General features: G+C 44.3%; 1 protein-coding gene across 5 annotated transcripts in view; it reads left to right on the plus strand.

Moving 5' to 3' along the window:
* Positions 1–1,190: 1,190 nt before the first annotated feature.
* GGACT (gamma-glutamylamine cyclotransferase) overlaps positions 1,191–12,565 on the plus strand; it is a 47,154-nt gene continuing 35,779 nt past the window's right edge. For 2 of the 5 annotated variants that reach the window (XM_070471449.1, XM_020898592.2), the window contains exons 1-2: positions 1,191–1,275; positions 5,632–5,794. The gene's annotated coding sequence lies outside the window, so the exon portion shown is untranslated. The other 3 variants (XM_070471448.1, XM_070471447.1, XM_020898593.2) reach the window with 3 other exon arrangements.

The raw sequence follows: 12,565 nt of genomic DNA on the forward strand, positions 1-12,565 counted from the left end.
GGGAATTATTTATTCATTTATTTCCCTCACACATTCTTTTGCTGACATGACCTTCCTCCTTCAAAAAATAGATAAATAAAAATGGAACCACTCTTCCTTTTGGAAAAAAAAAATTAAGAAGATTATAGCTACTCTTCAAAAATGGTATGTTAAAATATACATTAGATGAGGCTTTTTTATATTAATATAAATTTAAATTTAATTATGAACTTCCCCACACAAGAAAGAACTCTGTGAAAAGTAAGACTTATGAATCTGATCGTTTAGATTTCTTTAGGAATTGCACATCTGTTCAAAACACAACCACATCAGCATTATTGGAAATGTTTGGGTAGAAACCAGATTGTAAAAACCACATGAGTCCAACCCCATGCATGAGAGAGTGGAAAGACAAGTAAGCGGCATTATTTCTAGTCCAACACCTAGTACTTATGCGTTCGTCTTTGGGATGGGGGCAGAAGTGGCCCCCTCTATCTCTGTGCCATTCTTTTCACCCAGGTCCCCAAAGGAGCATTGCTTAAACCCAGAATGAACAGTCTAGGAAAAAAATAAACTTCTCCTGCAGCTTCTTGTCTTCACTCTTCTCATTTCTGGGGCTCAAATTTAGTCCTGGGATCCAGGGAAGAGGCGGTAAGTCATGATCCCCTGGAGGAGGGCATGGCAACCCACTCCAGTATCCTTGCCTGGAGAATTCCATGGACAGAGGAGCCTGGTGGGCTACGGACCATAGGGTCGCAGAGAGTCGGGCATGACTGAAGCGACTAAGCACGCATTTCTCCAACCACAGTTTTAAGTGAAAATGGAGAATTGGTAAACAGTGGCAGTATCAAGGTTACATGATTATCTGTATCCAGTAAGGTATCAGTGCCGAGTGGAGTGTGACTGCTGGAGTGAGGCCTTGGTCATCACCTTGCCCATCTGTCCTACAGGATGCTTGGGCTCATTTCTCTGTGTGTGTGTGTGTGTGTGTGTGTGTGTGTGTGTGTCCAGGTGGGTCTGGGTCCAACATGGACTCGAGGCTGACCCTGGACGCCCAGGGGGGCCACCCTAGAGCGCACGCATCAGCAGAGAAGCCCCAGGTGTGCGCCCTCGGGGCTCCAGCGCGTGCTCAGGTGTGCGCGCGGCCCTCGCGGGCGGGAGGGTACCGCGTCCCGCCTCCAGGGGGCGCCCTCGGAGGCGGCCTCCCGGGGGCGGCCGCCCCAGCCACGGCCGGCCAGGATTTCCGCTCGGTCGCTCGGGTCGGCTCTCCCCGAAGGGCGCCGCGCTCCGAGGCAGGTGAGGCGCCGGGCGCGGGCCGAGCCGGGGCCCCTGTCCGTCCCTGCCCCCGCCGCGAGGGGGCCCAGGGGCCCCGGGGCCTGGAGGCGTCGCACGCCGGCGCGTATCCGGGGCCCGCGGGAGCCTGGGACAGAGGACGGGGACAGAGCCGCGGCCGTGGCGGGACGCGGCGCCTGCGGGAGCGGCTGGAAGGGCGGGGACCCCGGGCCGTTAGCGCGTCCACACAGTGCCCGGTGCAGCGCGACGCGGACGCCTCGGCCAGTTACCCAGGTGTAGACGCTGCCTCTGCCCAAGGAAGACGTGATGACCGTTCAGAAGGGTCCTCTTGAAAAGGATCTCCCGGTCTGCTGCTTGTTTTTAACTAGAGATCCCTGTTTGCGAGGAGACCAGAAAGCTGCGAAAGAAAACCGGGAACATCTGGCATTTGTCAGTTTCTGAGTTCAGGCTTCTTCGGAGCTGTTAGTGACACAGCTGAGTTTTTGAAGAACTCTTTTACTGCCTTGATGAGGAAATATGCGTATTGAGCTTTCACTCTGTTGGCCAAAGATAACACTGCAGTCGCACTGGTAACGCTAAGGAGGTGCACGATTTTTTTTTAATAATTAAATTTATTGGTGCACGATTTTTTTTTAAACACACCTGACTCCAGGCTGACTGTTAATATTGAACTGATAAGCAAATGAGACTTGGAGCCACGTCTTCTTAAAGCAGGATATTAATTTTACTTAATGTCCCAGGGAGAAATCCTGGATTAAAAACTAAAAGGTCTCTCTAAATCAGTTGGATTTGACCAATATAACATGTAGGTCTCACACACACGTTTTTATGTACTTTTTCCTGTAACTGAAGACCGGTCTCCCTGGTCTCACTCAATTTATTGAAATGCTAATAAGAGACCCCTGCAGGTTGCCCACATTTCCCCCAAATGCCTTGTTTTTCCTAAAACGACTCCCTGGAGAAACCAGAAGTTCCTGAATAAGCAGACTGCCTGGGTAGAGAGCATTTGTGTTTCAAAAGCTGAGTTTGCAAAGGTAAATTAATTTCTAATTGGTGGACCTTTGTACAGAAGTGTTTTGGACTGGCTGACCTTGCAAACCAGGGTCCTGACAATTAGCACTAGACCTAGAGAAGGTGGTTATTCACGCTGACCTTAGGTAGCCAATTGTGGGAAGAAGAATAGAGCAAAAATAGAGCGTGGTATTACGTTTTTAAAATGATCTGTTCATTGCCCTCTTATTTTATGTAGTAAGATCTTGCAGGTTCCAGTCTGGGTCAGCTCTTGCAGGTGGAGTCAAGGCTCCACTTGAGGGCTTTGTACTCAAGTCCGCCCGGCCTTTCCAAGGGGCTGGGGCACCGGGGGCGCATGGAGATTAGTACAGCAGTGTTTGCAGGTGGAAGGTCCCAAGGAAGGTGATGACAGGAGGACAAAATTCAAGCAATCTTACTCTTTTCTAGGACCTTCTTCATCCAAGAGGTAATGCTCAGATTAGAGATTTTATGAAGAGACTGTTGATTAAACAGGGCCGGCATCTGCGTAACAGGAATTTGTTCTGTAATTGAAGCTCTCTCTGGTCAGTAAAACTGCTCAGGGCAAGACAACCTTGCCTAGATTGGATCTGAGAGCTAGGCAGAGAATAGGCAGAGATGACAATGTGGAAGGTGTTATTATGCCCCCATATTATACCCCCTGAAACTGGTTCACAGTTAGTAGAAGTCTCGGGTTTGTATGACATCACAGGGTAATAGACATGGTAAATAGCTAACATTTCTGGAGGATGAAGTAAGTGCCCAAGGGCAGTTAGAGCACTGGGAAATGAATTCCTGCCAGAGGACTGGGGGAGGTCATAGTGAGGATTCATCTTGGACCCAGGGTAGAATTTTTACAGGCAGAGGAGTGGAATGGGGACCAGCATTCCTGGTGGCAGACTGTACCCACGTGCATGCAGGCTCAGTCATGTCCCACTCTTTATGATTCCGTGGACTGTAGTCCGCCAGGCTTCTTGGTCCATGGAATGCTCCAGGCAAGAATACTGGAGTGGGTTGCCATTTCCTGCTCCAGGAGATCTTGTAACCATGTCGGAGAAATAGGGATGAAACTCTGGAAGGACGGTGGGACCGGAGGCCTGCCTAGGCCTCTCTAGAGAAAGGCCCTCTGGAGATAAGCTCTAGTTTTTGATCAGAGCTCTGATTTTTAATTTCCTTTTTATTAAAGCAAATTTAAAAGGGAAGGGAATGGTATAATGAACTTCCATATATCCATCAACTAGATTTAATGGCTGATTAAAACGATTTCTTTTTTTTTGGCTGTATCTGTTTATCTTTTTGTTGAAGCAGTTTAAATTGCAGACAACATATTTCACCCCTATCTAGGGGAGTTGCTTTTGTTTAATTATTGCTAAGTCACGCCTGACTCTTTTGCGACCCCATGGATATGGCCTGCCAGGCTCCTCTGTCCGTGGAATTTCCCAGACATTAATACTGGCATGGGTTGCTGTTCCTTTCTCCAGGGGATCTTCCCAACCGAGGGATCGAACCCAGGTTTCCTGCACTGGCAGGCAGATTCTTAACCACTGAGCCACCTGGGAAGCCCAATTAGTGTGGTATGTACCTCCAAAAAGGCATTTTCTTGTATAACCATAATACCATTGTTACCTCTTTATCAAATTGACAATAATTCCTTAATGTTTTCTAGAACTCAGGCCACAGATTTCCTTGATTGCCTCAGAAATGCACTTTTATTCTTGGCTTGTGTGAATCAAAACGGGCCACACAGGGTGTTTTGTTGGGTGTCTGTTGTCCTTAGTCCAGGACAGGGCGTTGACAGACTTAATGAAAAGGGCTAGTTACTGACTCTTTAAGGCTTCTCGGGCCCTGTGGTCTCCCTTGCAGCTACTCAGCTGTGTTGCTGTAAAGACTCAACCCTGGATGATAATGTGAATGAGCATGGCTGTGTTCTAGGAAAACTGTTTCCCAAGTTTTTGTATTAAACTCCGCCTGCAGGCGGGAGTTATCTGAGGGCCGTAGTTTGCTGACTCTGGTCTGAAGCAGTCCTGTGGGTTTCTTTAATGCCATGGTTTGCTGGTATCGCCTGGTTGGCTCCGGACGGCTCTCATTCTGGGTTTATTCAGCTTTGTATAGAGTGTGGTTTAGCTTGTTCCTCTATCTACTGTGTCTGCATAAACTGCAAGGTAGATCTAAAGGCTTAATTAGAGTTAGCATCACCATTGATGGCAAGTATGCTTCAGATCTGGTTTGAATGTTTTTTCTAACTGTTGAACGAGTCACTTTATTTGTTGGCCATACCATGCGGTATATGGAATCTTAGTTCCCTGACCAGGGATCGAAACTGCGCCCCCTGCATTGGAAGTGTGGCATCTTCCTTGGACTTCCAGGGAAGTCCCTGAATTTTTTTTTTTTCCCCCTTAATTTAGGACTTTAAAAGATTTGAGCTTCCCTCATAGCTCAGTTGGTAAAGCATCCGCCTGCAATGTAGGAGACCCCAGTTCGATTCCTGGGTCGGGAAGATCCCCTGGAGAAGGGAAAGGCTACCCACTCCAGTATTCTTGGGCTTCCCTTGTGGCTCAGCTGGTAAAGAATTTGCATGCAATGCGGGAGACCCTGGGTTTGATGCGGTTTGATCCCTGGGTTGGAAAGATCCCCTGGAGAAGGGAAAGGCTACCCTACCCACTCCAGTATTCTGTCCTGGAGAATTCCATGGACTGTGTAGTCCATGGGGTCCCAAAGAGTTGGACACGACTGAGCGACTTCACTTTTACTTTCAAAAGATTCAAGGGGATTTCCCTGGCAGTTCAGTGGTTAAGATTTGGCTCAATGCAGGGGGACGAGGGTTTGATTCCTGGCCAGGGAGATAAGATCCCTCATGCCTTACGGCCAAAAAACCAAGACATAGAACAGAAGCAATATTGACTTTAGAAATGGGTCCACATCAAAATATACATATATATATATATATATATATATTTTTTTTTTTTTTCTAAAAAAAAGACTCAAATCCACGTCCGGGAAACTCAGTATTCCTAAAATAATCTTACCCTGATGGCTGAAGATACACTCCATTCTTATTTTCCTTACTTGAAGGAGAGGCTATAACTGCTGTTTCCCAAAGTCGAGAACTTTGGGCCCGTCTGCTACACCAGTGCGGGCTTGCCTCTGTTCCAGGCATCCTTCGGTCCCTTGGGTCATGTCTTTCCACTGAATGGTGGTCCCTTCCTTCTGAGCCACACACCCAAGGTCTGAGATGCCGTCCAAGGGGCTGGGTGCTTTAGCCTTTAAGCCTTCATCTCTTAAACACTCAGCTTTCTTCACTTACCTTCCCCTTCATCTCACCCCCGGCAGGACTGAGAACCAGACACTTGGTCCATGGACTTCTGGTCCCACTGTGAGGTGGAACTACTTGTCCTGGCATCCTGTTTGGAAGGATTCTGAGGTCAGACACTCTTCAGACTCACTCTGATGCAGGATTCCAGGGCTACGCGGGTTTGAAGAAAGAAGCTTACAGGTGAGAATTGTTTTCCTCTTTTCTGGAGTGTTTGCTGTTCTAAACTGTAGAGCACCAGAGAAAGTATGTTGACAGAGGGCGTCAGTTGGAAGTCCTGTTTGTCTTTTAGGAATAGTGGTGAATCTGTCTGTTGAAACCATTTTTTTTCTAGATAATGTGCCATTGGTCTTTTTCTTACTGATTTGTAAGAACTCTGTATACATTGAGGATGCTAATCTTTTGTCAAATATGTTACAACTGTTTCCCCATTTTTAAACTTTGTTTACAGTATTTATGCTCTGAGGAAAAATTTAACTTTACATAGGGGGAAAAAATGTCAATCTCCCCTTTATAGTATCCCTGTTTTGTGTCTCCTGAATAAATACCTGCCAATTTAAGCTCTTTAAAAAAAAACAAAAACCTGTTAACACAGATTAATGAGCATATGATGAAAACCAGGTACTGAGATTCCGACAAAGAATACTGACTGGGGCTTCTTCACGGGGAAGTGAGGACGCAAAGTGGCGGCGGGGGCCGACTCAGGCGGAGGCCCGGTTACTGAGGAAGCGGGTCTGACTTTTGTCTTAGTTTCCTGGTCCTGCCGGAGCTCGAAACCAGCCAGATGGATCGTCCTGTTCCCCAGGGCAGGAATCCAGCTGGGCGTCTCTGGGCTGAAATCCGGGTCTTCGGGGGGGCCGTTTCCTTCCCTGGAAGCTCTGGAGGCGAATGTGTTTTCTTGACGGTTCAGCCTCCACTTGCAAGGGAGCCCCTCTGTGTCCCTGGGGACCCCCAGCCAGGAGAACGGCTCCACTTGGAAGCCTCGTGGTCCGATTGAGCCCGCTTGGAGCATCCAGGGTAATTCCGCGTCTTCAGGCCCTTAACTTGAACTGCACGCAATACCAGGCGCTGGGGCTGAGGACGGGGCTCTTGGGGGCCTTTCTGCCATCACCTCGCTGGGTTGGCGGTGGCTCCCCAGACGTTTGGGGCCGTCGGATGCGCTCCGGCCAGGTGCTGACTGCCTTCCCGAGGTTCCTGGGGCCTCTCCGTCGGTGGTGGTGTGTGGTGGTGGGGCTTCTGCGAATCCTCCGCCGTCTGTGTCTCCGCGGAGCGCCGGTCAGGATCTTCTTTGACTGACTCCTGTGCCCCGTGCTCTGCACCCTGACGGGGGTTTGCAGCTGCAGCTATTTTACCTTCTGGTTTTTCTGCTGCTTTTGCCTGTGTAATTCTTTTTGTACACTAGCCTTAAATACTGCCAGATGATAAATAAAATTCATATTATAATATTGGGTTGGCCAAAAAGCTTGTTCAGGTTTTCCAGTCCCATCTCATGGAAAAACCCAGAGGAGCTTTTTGGCCAACCCAGTACTGAGTATTTTCTTCTCTGTTAGTACTGACTGACTGAGAGCTGGGTCTCTCTCTCCTAACAGACCCCCAGTGAGGAGTCTGTTGGCTGGCTGGGAGTGCTTTTATAGACCTCTGACCCTGGAGTTACACCAGAGTAAAGCAGAGAAAGAGTGAACTAGAGAGAGCTCGTGTTATGCTGTGTTCTGGTCTGTCCATTCCTACATCTGCCGTGCAGCTTTTTGAGCATTAATTACCCCTTCCTGCCATTGTCATCTGCACTTAGGTAGATAAAGCAGATAAATTAATGAACACTATTAATATTTCTACAGCTCATGATAGTCTTAGTAATTTATGAGCATTAAATGAGATATAAAAGCATTCTTTAAGCCATTATTTTTGAGACGAATCACAGCTGCTTTGAATTACTCTTTCTCCCTTGACTTGGTTTTCTGTAAAGTTAGATGCAGATTATAAAAGCCTAAAAAGCTGTGAAGGGAAATTAGTCTATCTTTTAAATGAATAAAGAACAGATAGATGGCATTCTTGGGAGTATTTATGAAAAATAAGTCCCTGTTTTTTTTTCTCTCGTCATTTTTTTAATAAGCATCTCCAGTTCAGTTCAGTCGTTCAGTCGTGTCCGACTCTCTGCAACCCATGGACTGCAGCACACCAGGCCTCCCTGTCCGTCACCAACTCCCAGAGTTTGCTCAAACTCATGTCCATTGAGTCAGTGATGCCATCCAACCATCTCATTCTCTGTCACCCCTTTCTCCTCCTGCCTTCAGTCTTTCCCGACAGCAGGGTGAAAACATCTCCAGCCCTCCTCAAATAAGAGCATAGTAAACCCTCGGACACGACTGAAGCGACTTAGCAGCAGCAGCAAACCCTCGTGAACCCACAGTGGCAGAACCCACACACCGTCCTAGCTTTACCATACCTGCTTCAATTGCCCTCCTTTCTTTGGTTTTTGAGTTTTTGTTCAAAACCTTTGGCTTGCTTCTGGAGAATTTTGAAGCAAATATCAGAACCTGTGTCATTTCACCCCTAGATGTTTTTTTTCTTAATTTATATATTTTATTGAAGTGTAGCTGACTTAACAGTGTTTCAGGGGCACAGCAGGGTGATTCAGTTGTACATATACACGTAGATTATTTTTGAAATTATTTTCCATTATAAGTTATTATGAGATAGTGATTATAGTTCCCTGTGCTATACAGTAAACTTTTGTTGCTTGTTGCATGCCAACTTTTTAAATTAGAAATCTAGTATTCTATTCATACTAAGTCAAAGAGGTGGAATCAAAATGTCATACATTTTTTAGTTAGAAATTCATTTAAGTTTTCTAAAATATATATAATACATATTTATATATGTATACAAAGCTTTTATACTATGCTTGATAAAGGCTTGAGAAGGAACATCAGAAAAAAGAGATGGAGAAATTGGAAAACATACACTAAATGAAATGGGAGCACTGAATATGAAATAGAAATAAATGAAACAAACTAGAGAGGAATAAAAGATCATCATATAGTTCTGGTGTTCTTAAACATGGCTTCTCATTAGAAATATATCTGGAATTTTGGAGAAAAAAAAGCAATACCTGGGCATTTGTATTTTTCAAAGAATTCCAAGATAATTGATATGCATCTAGATTTTAAAAAGTGATTACAGGTTTTCCTATTACACAGTAGTTTTCGTGATACAGAATTCTATATTTTTCTGTTGACCAATCCTGCTACAGTGGTATTCAATGAGTAATAGTTACATAATCTCAGTAGTATAAGATGCTTATCAGTTTTCACAATAGCCAAACAAAAAATAAAAGATAATTACAGTTGCAGGCCATAATGGGTACATGATTAACCTAACAATATAAAATAATTACATACAATTTGGGGGGTCACTCAGAGTGATGTGATAAGTGGAAGTGTATATATACATGTTTTCATCCACCCAGACAATGTATGTCTTTTGGTTGGTGCATTTAATCCATCTACATTTAAGGTAATTATTGATACCTATGATCCTGTTTACCATTTTGTTAATTGTTTGGGATTTATGTTCTGTGGTCTTCTCTTGTGTTTCCAGTCTGGAGAAATTCCCTTAAGATTTGTTGTAAAGCTGGTTTAGTGGTGCTGAATTCTCTGAACTTTTGCTTATTTGGAAAGCTTTTGATTTCTCCATCAAATCTGAATGAGAGGCTTGCTGGGTAGAGTTTTCTTGGTTGTAGGTTCTTCCCTTTCATCACTTTAATATATCATCCCATTCTCTTCTGACTTGTAGAGTTTCTGTTGAGAAACCTGCTGATAACCTGAAGGGAGTTCCCTTGTATATTATTTGTAGTTTTTCCCTGTTGCTTTTAATATTTTGTCTTTGTCTTTAATTTTTGTCAGTTTGATTACTATGTGTCTCATGATGTTCCTTCTTGGGTTTATCCTGCCTGGGATTCTCTGTGCTTCCAAGACTTGGTTGTCTATTTCCTTTCCCATGTTAGGGAAGTTTTCAGCTATTATCTCTTCAAATATTTTCTCAGGTTCTTTCCCTCTCTCCTCCTTCTGAGACCCCTGCAATGCGAATGTTGTTGTGTTTAATGTTGTCCTAGAGGTCTCTTAGGCTGTCTTCATTTTTTTTTTTTTTTCATTCTTTTATCTATATTCTGTTTTGCAGCAAGTGATTTCCAGCATTCTGTCCTCCAGGTCATTTATCCATTCTTCTGCCTCAGTTATTCTGCTATTGATTCCTTCTAGTGTATTATTCATCTTTGTTTGTTTGTTCCTTTAGTTCTTTGGTAAACATATCTTGCATCTTCCCCATTGTTTTCCCGAAATGTAGTTTTTGTTTTAGCCACTGTGGGATTGTGGTTCTTCTGTCTGCCATCTGATGGAGCAGGCTAGGAGGCTTGTGTAAGCTTCCTGATGGGAGGGACTGATGGTGGGAAAAACTGAGTCTTGCTCTGGTGGGCAGGGCCTTGCTCAGTAAAACTTTAATCCAATTATCTGCTGATGGGTGGGGTTGCCCTCCCTCTGTGGCAGCCTGAGACAACCCAGCCCTGGGGTCTGTGGGCTGTGGATTTAATTTTATCATGATTGTGCCCTTCCTGCCATCTCGGCGTGACTTCTGCTTTGTCTTTGGACATGGGTATCTTTTTTTGTGGGTTCCAGCGTCCTCCTGTCAGTGATTGTTCAACAGGTAGGTGCAGTTTTGTTGCTTTCACAGGAGGAAATAAGCTTATGTCCTTCTACTCGGCCATCTTGAGCCGGAAGTATCCCTCACCCCTGAATATTTACTTTTTAAATAAGTACAATCCTACCTTTAATCTTTAATATTATGTAATGCCATATTCAAATGTCTCCAGTCATCTAAAATTGTCTATTCAGCTGTTTTATTCAAAGTAAGATTAAAGCAAAGCTCTTTCATTGTATTTGGTTTATATTAATATATCTTAGTCTGTTTTAATTATAACTATGAATGTGTGCCGTCTTAGCTTAATTCAGAATGCTCTTATTCTTACATCTACCTGTTGCTTTTATCTCATTGTTTTACATCAATTGCATGCTGTCATGCTTTCAGTCATTATTATTTGAATTTATTTAAAGTAAAATTGACCTTTTTTGTTGCATAATACTTTGAGTTTTAAAATTGATTCCTGTAGCCTTATAGAGCACTTCCATCACCAGAAATACCCAGAAAACCAAAGAGGCCCTCCCTCATTCTGCCCCCTTGAAGTCAAACCCTCACCCTACCCCTAATTTCTGAGCACCCTTGATCGGGTCTCCATCTTTATACTTCCACTTCTCCCAGAACGTCACATAAGTGAAGTTAAACAGTATGTAACCTTTGAGACTGGCTTCTTACATTCAGAGGACATCTTTGAGATCCACCCACATGTGGATCCTTTCTCACTGCCAGCAGTATTCCATCTTATGGACATAGCACAACTTCATCCATTCACTGTTGAACATCTGTTGAACATTTGGATTCTTCATAGTTTTTAGTGATTATGAATAGAGATGCTGCAAACATTTGTTTATGGGATTTTATGTGATCAGAAATTTTTATCTTTCTACGGTGGATCCCTCGGACTAGATGGCTGGGTCAGGGGGTGGGTGTATGTTGAATTTTGTAAGAAGCTGCCAAGTTGTCTCCCAAAGTGGCTGTTGTTGTTCAGTCACTAAGTTGTGTCTGACTCTTTGCAACCCATGGACTGTAGCCCACCAGGTTCCTCTGTCCAGAGGATTTCTCAGGCAAGAATACTGGAGTGGGTTGCCATTTCCTTCTCCAGGGGATCTTCCCTTCCCAGGGATCGAACTCTCATTTCCTGCTTTGCCAGACAGATTTACTGCTGAGTCACCAGGGGAGCCCCGCCATTTTGCGTCTCTATCAGGAATGTATGTGAGTTCCAGTTGTTCTGTGTCCTTGCCAGCACTTGATGTTGTCAGGCTTTTAAAATTTGAGCCACCTTAACAGGTGTGTTCTTTTTTTCTTTTAATGATCTGATTTCAGTTTTTTGAGTAGTATCATAGAAATATTTTAAATAATTCTTGAATAAATTACTGAACTATATTTATTTTACATACCCATTATAAATATCTCTGGTATTCTGGTGATATTCTACATTTTAATATGTTAAATATTCTATATTGGAAAATAACTAGATTAAAACCAGATTATTTTACAGATACGAGCCTTCCCTGAATCCCACCCACTGACACATTGTATTTGGCCGAGGTTTACAGAGTAGTGTCTGGACCATGATGCATTTTGCAGTGATCATTCATTATATGTGTCCGGTGCATGTCTCGCTCCTGTTTTACCATTAGCACTGTGATTTCTCTTGCCATCAGTTTTATGCTAGATTAGATTGCTTGGTGAATAGTTAATTCCATGAGAGCAAATGGATGTAGGCAGAGAGTGGTTTCTTTGAGTGCCTTTTAGCTATGTGAACCCTGTTGTCCTTTAAAAATGGACTGCTCCTGTGTGTCTGAGGCAGCAGTAAATGCTTGTGTTTGAATCCCTTTTTCCTTCTGAAAGCATGTTGAGCTCAGGAAGAAACCCATTTGAGATCTGTGAAATAAAGCTCATATGTCTCCCACTGGATGACTTAGGACCTTGGCCGCTGGTCACTGTTGCTTGCAAATGTGGAGTTGACTCCTGGACTAATTACCAGAATGTCCCTGGTGTTGTCACTCACCGCTCACATTAGGTGAAACCCTGAAGTCTTGGGGTGCACAGGGTCATCGCTGAGATAGGGCCTCTCTGTAAATCCAGGTCTCACCCATTAGCTGCTGTGGCTTGAGCTTCTGGTGGGTCGTAGTATCGTTTAAAAGGAGTGGACCTTACTGTCCTCTAATTGGAAGAATAGTGTCCATGTAGGTTTTACTCTGTGACCAGACTCACTCTGCTTTTGCGTCTGGAAAGTTGCTGGAGGGTCAGACCTATTGACAG

This window comes from Odocoileus virginianus, chromosome 8, assembly GCF_023699985.2.
Source record: "Odocoileus virginianus isolate 20LAN1187 ecotype Illinois chromosome 8, Ovbor_1.2, whole genome shotgun sequence".
In the NCBI taxonomy this organism is placed as follows: domain Eukaryota; kingdom Metazoa; phylum Chordata; class Mammalia; order Artiodactyla; family Cervidae; genus Odocoileus; species Odocoileus virginianus.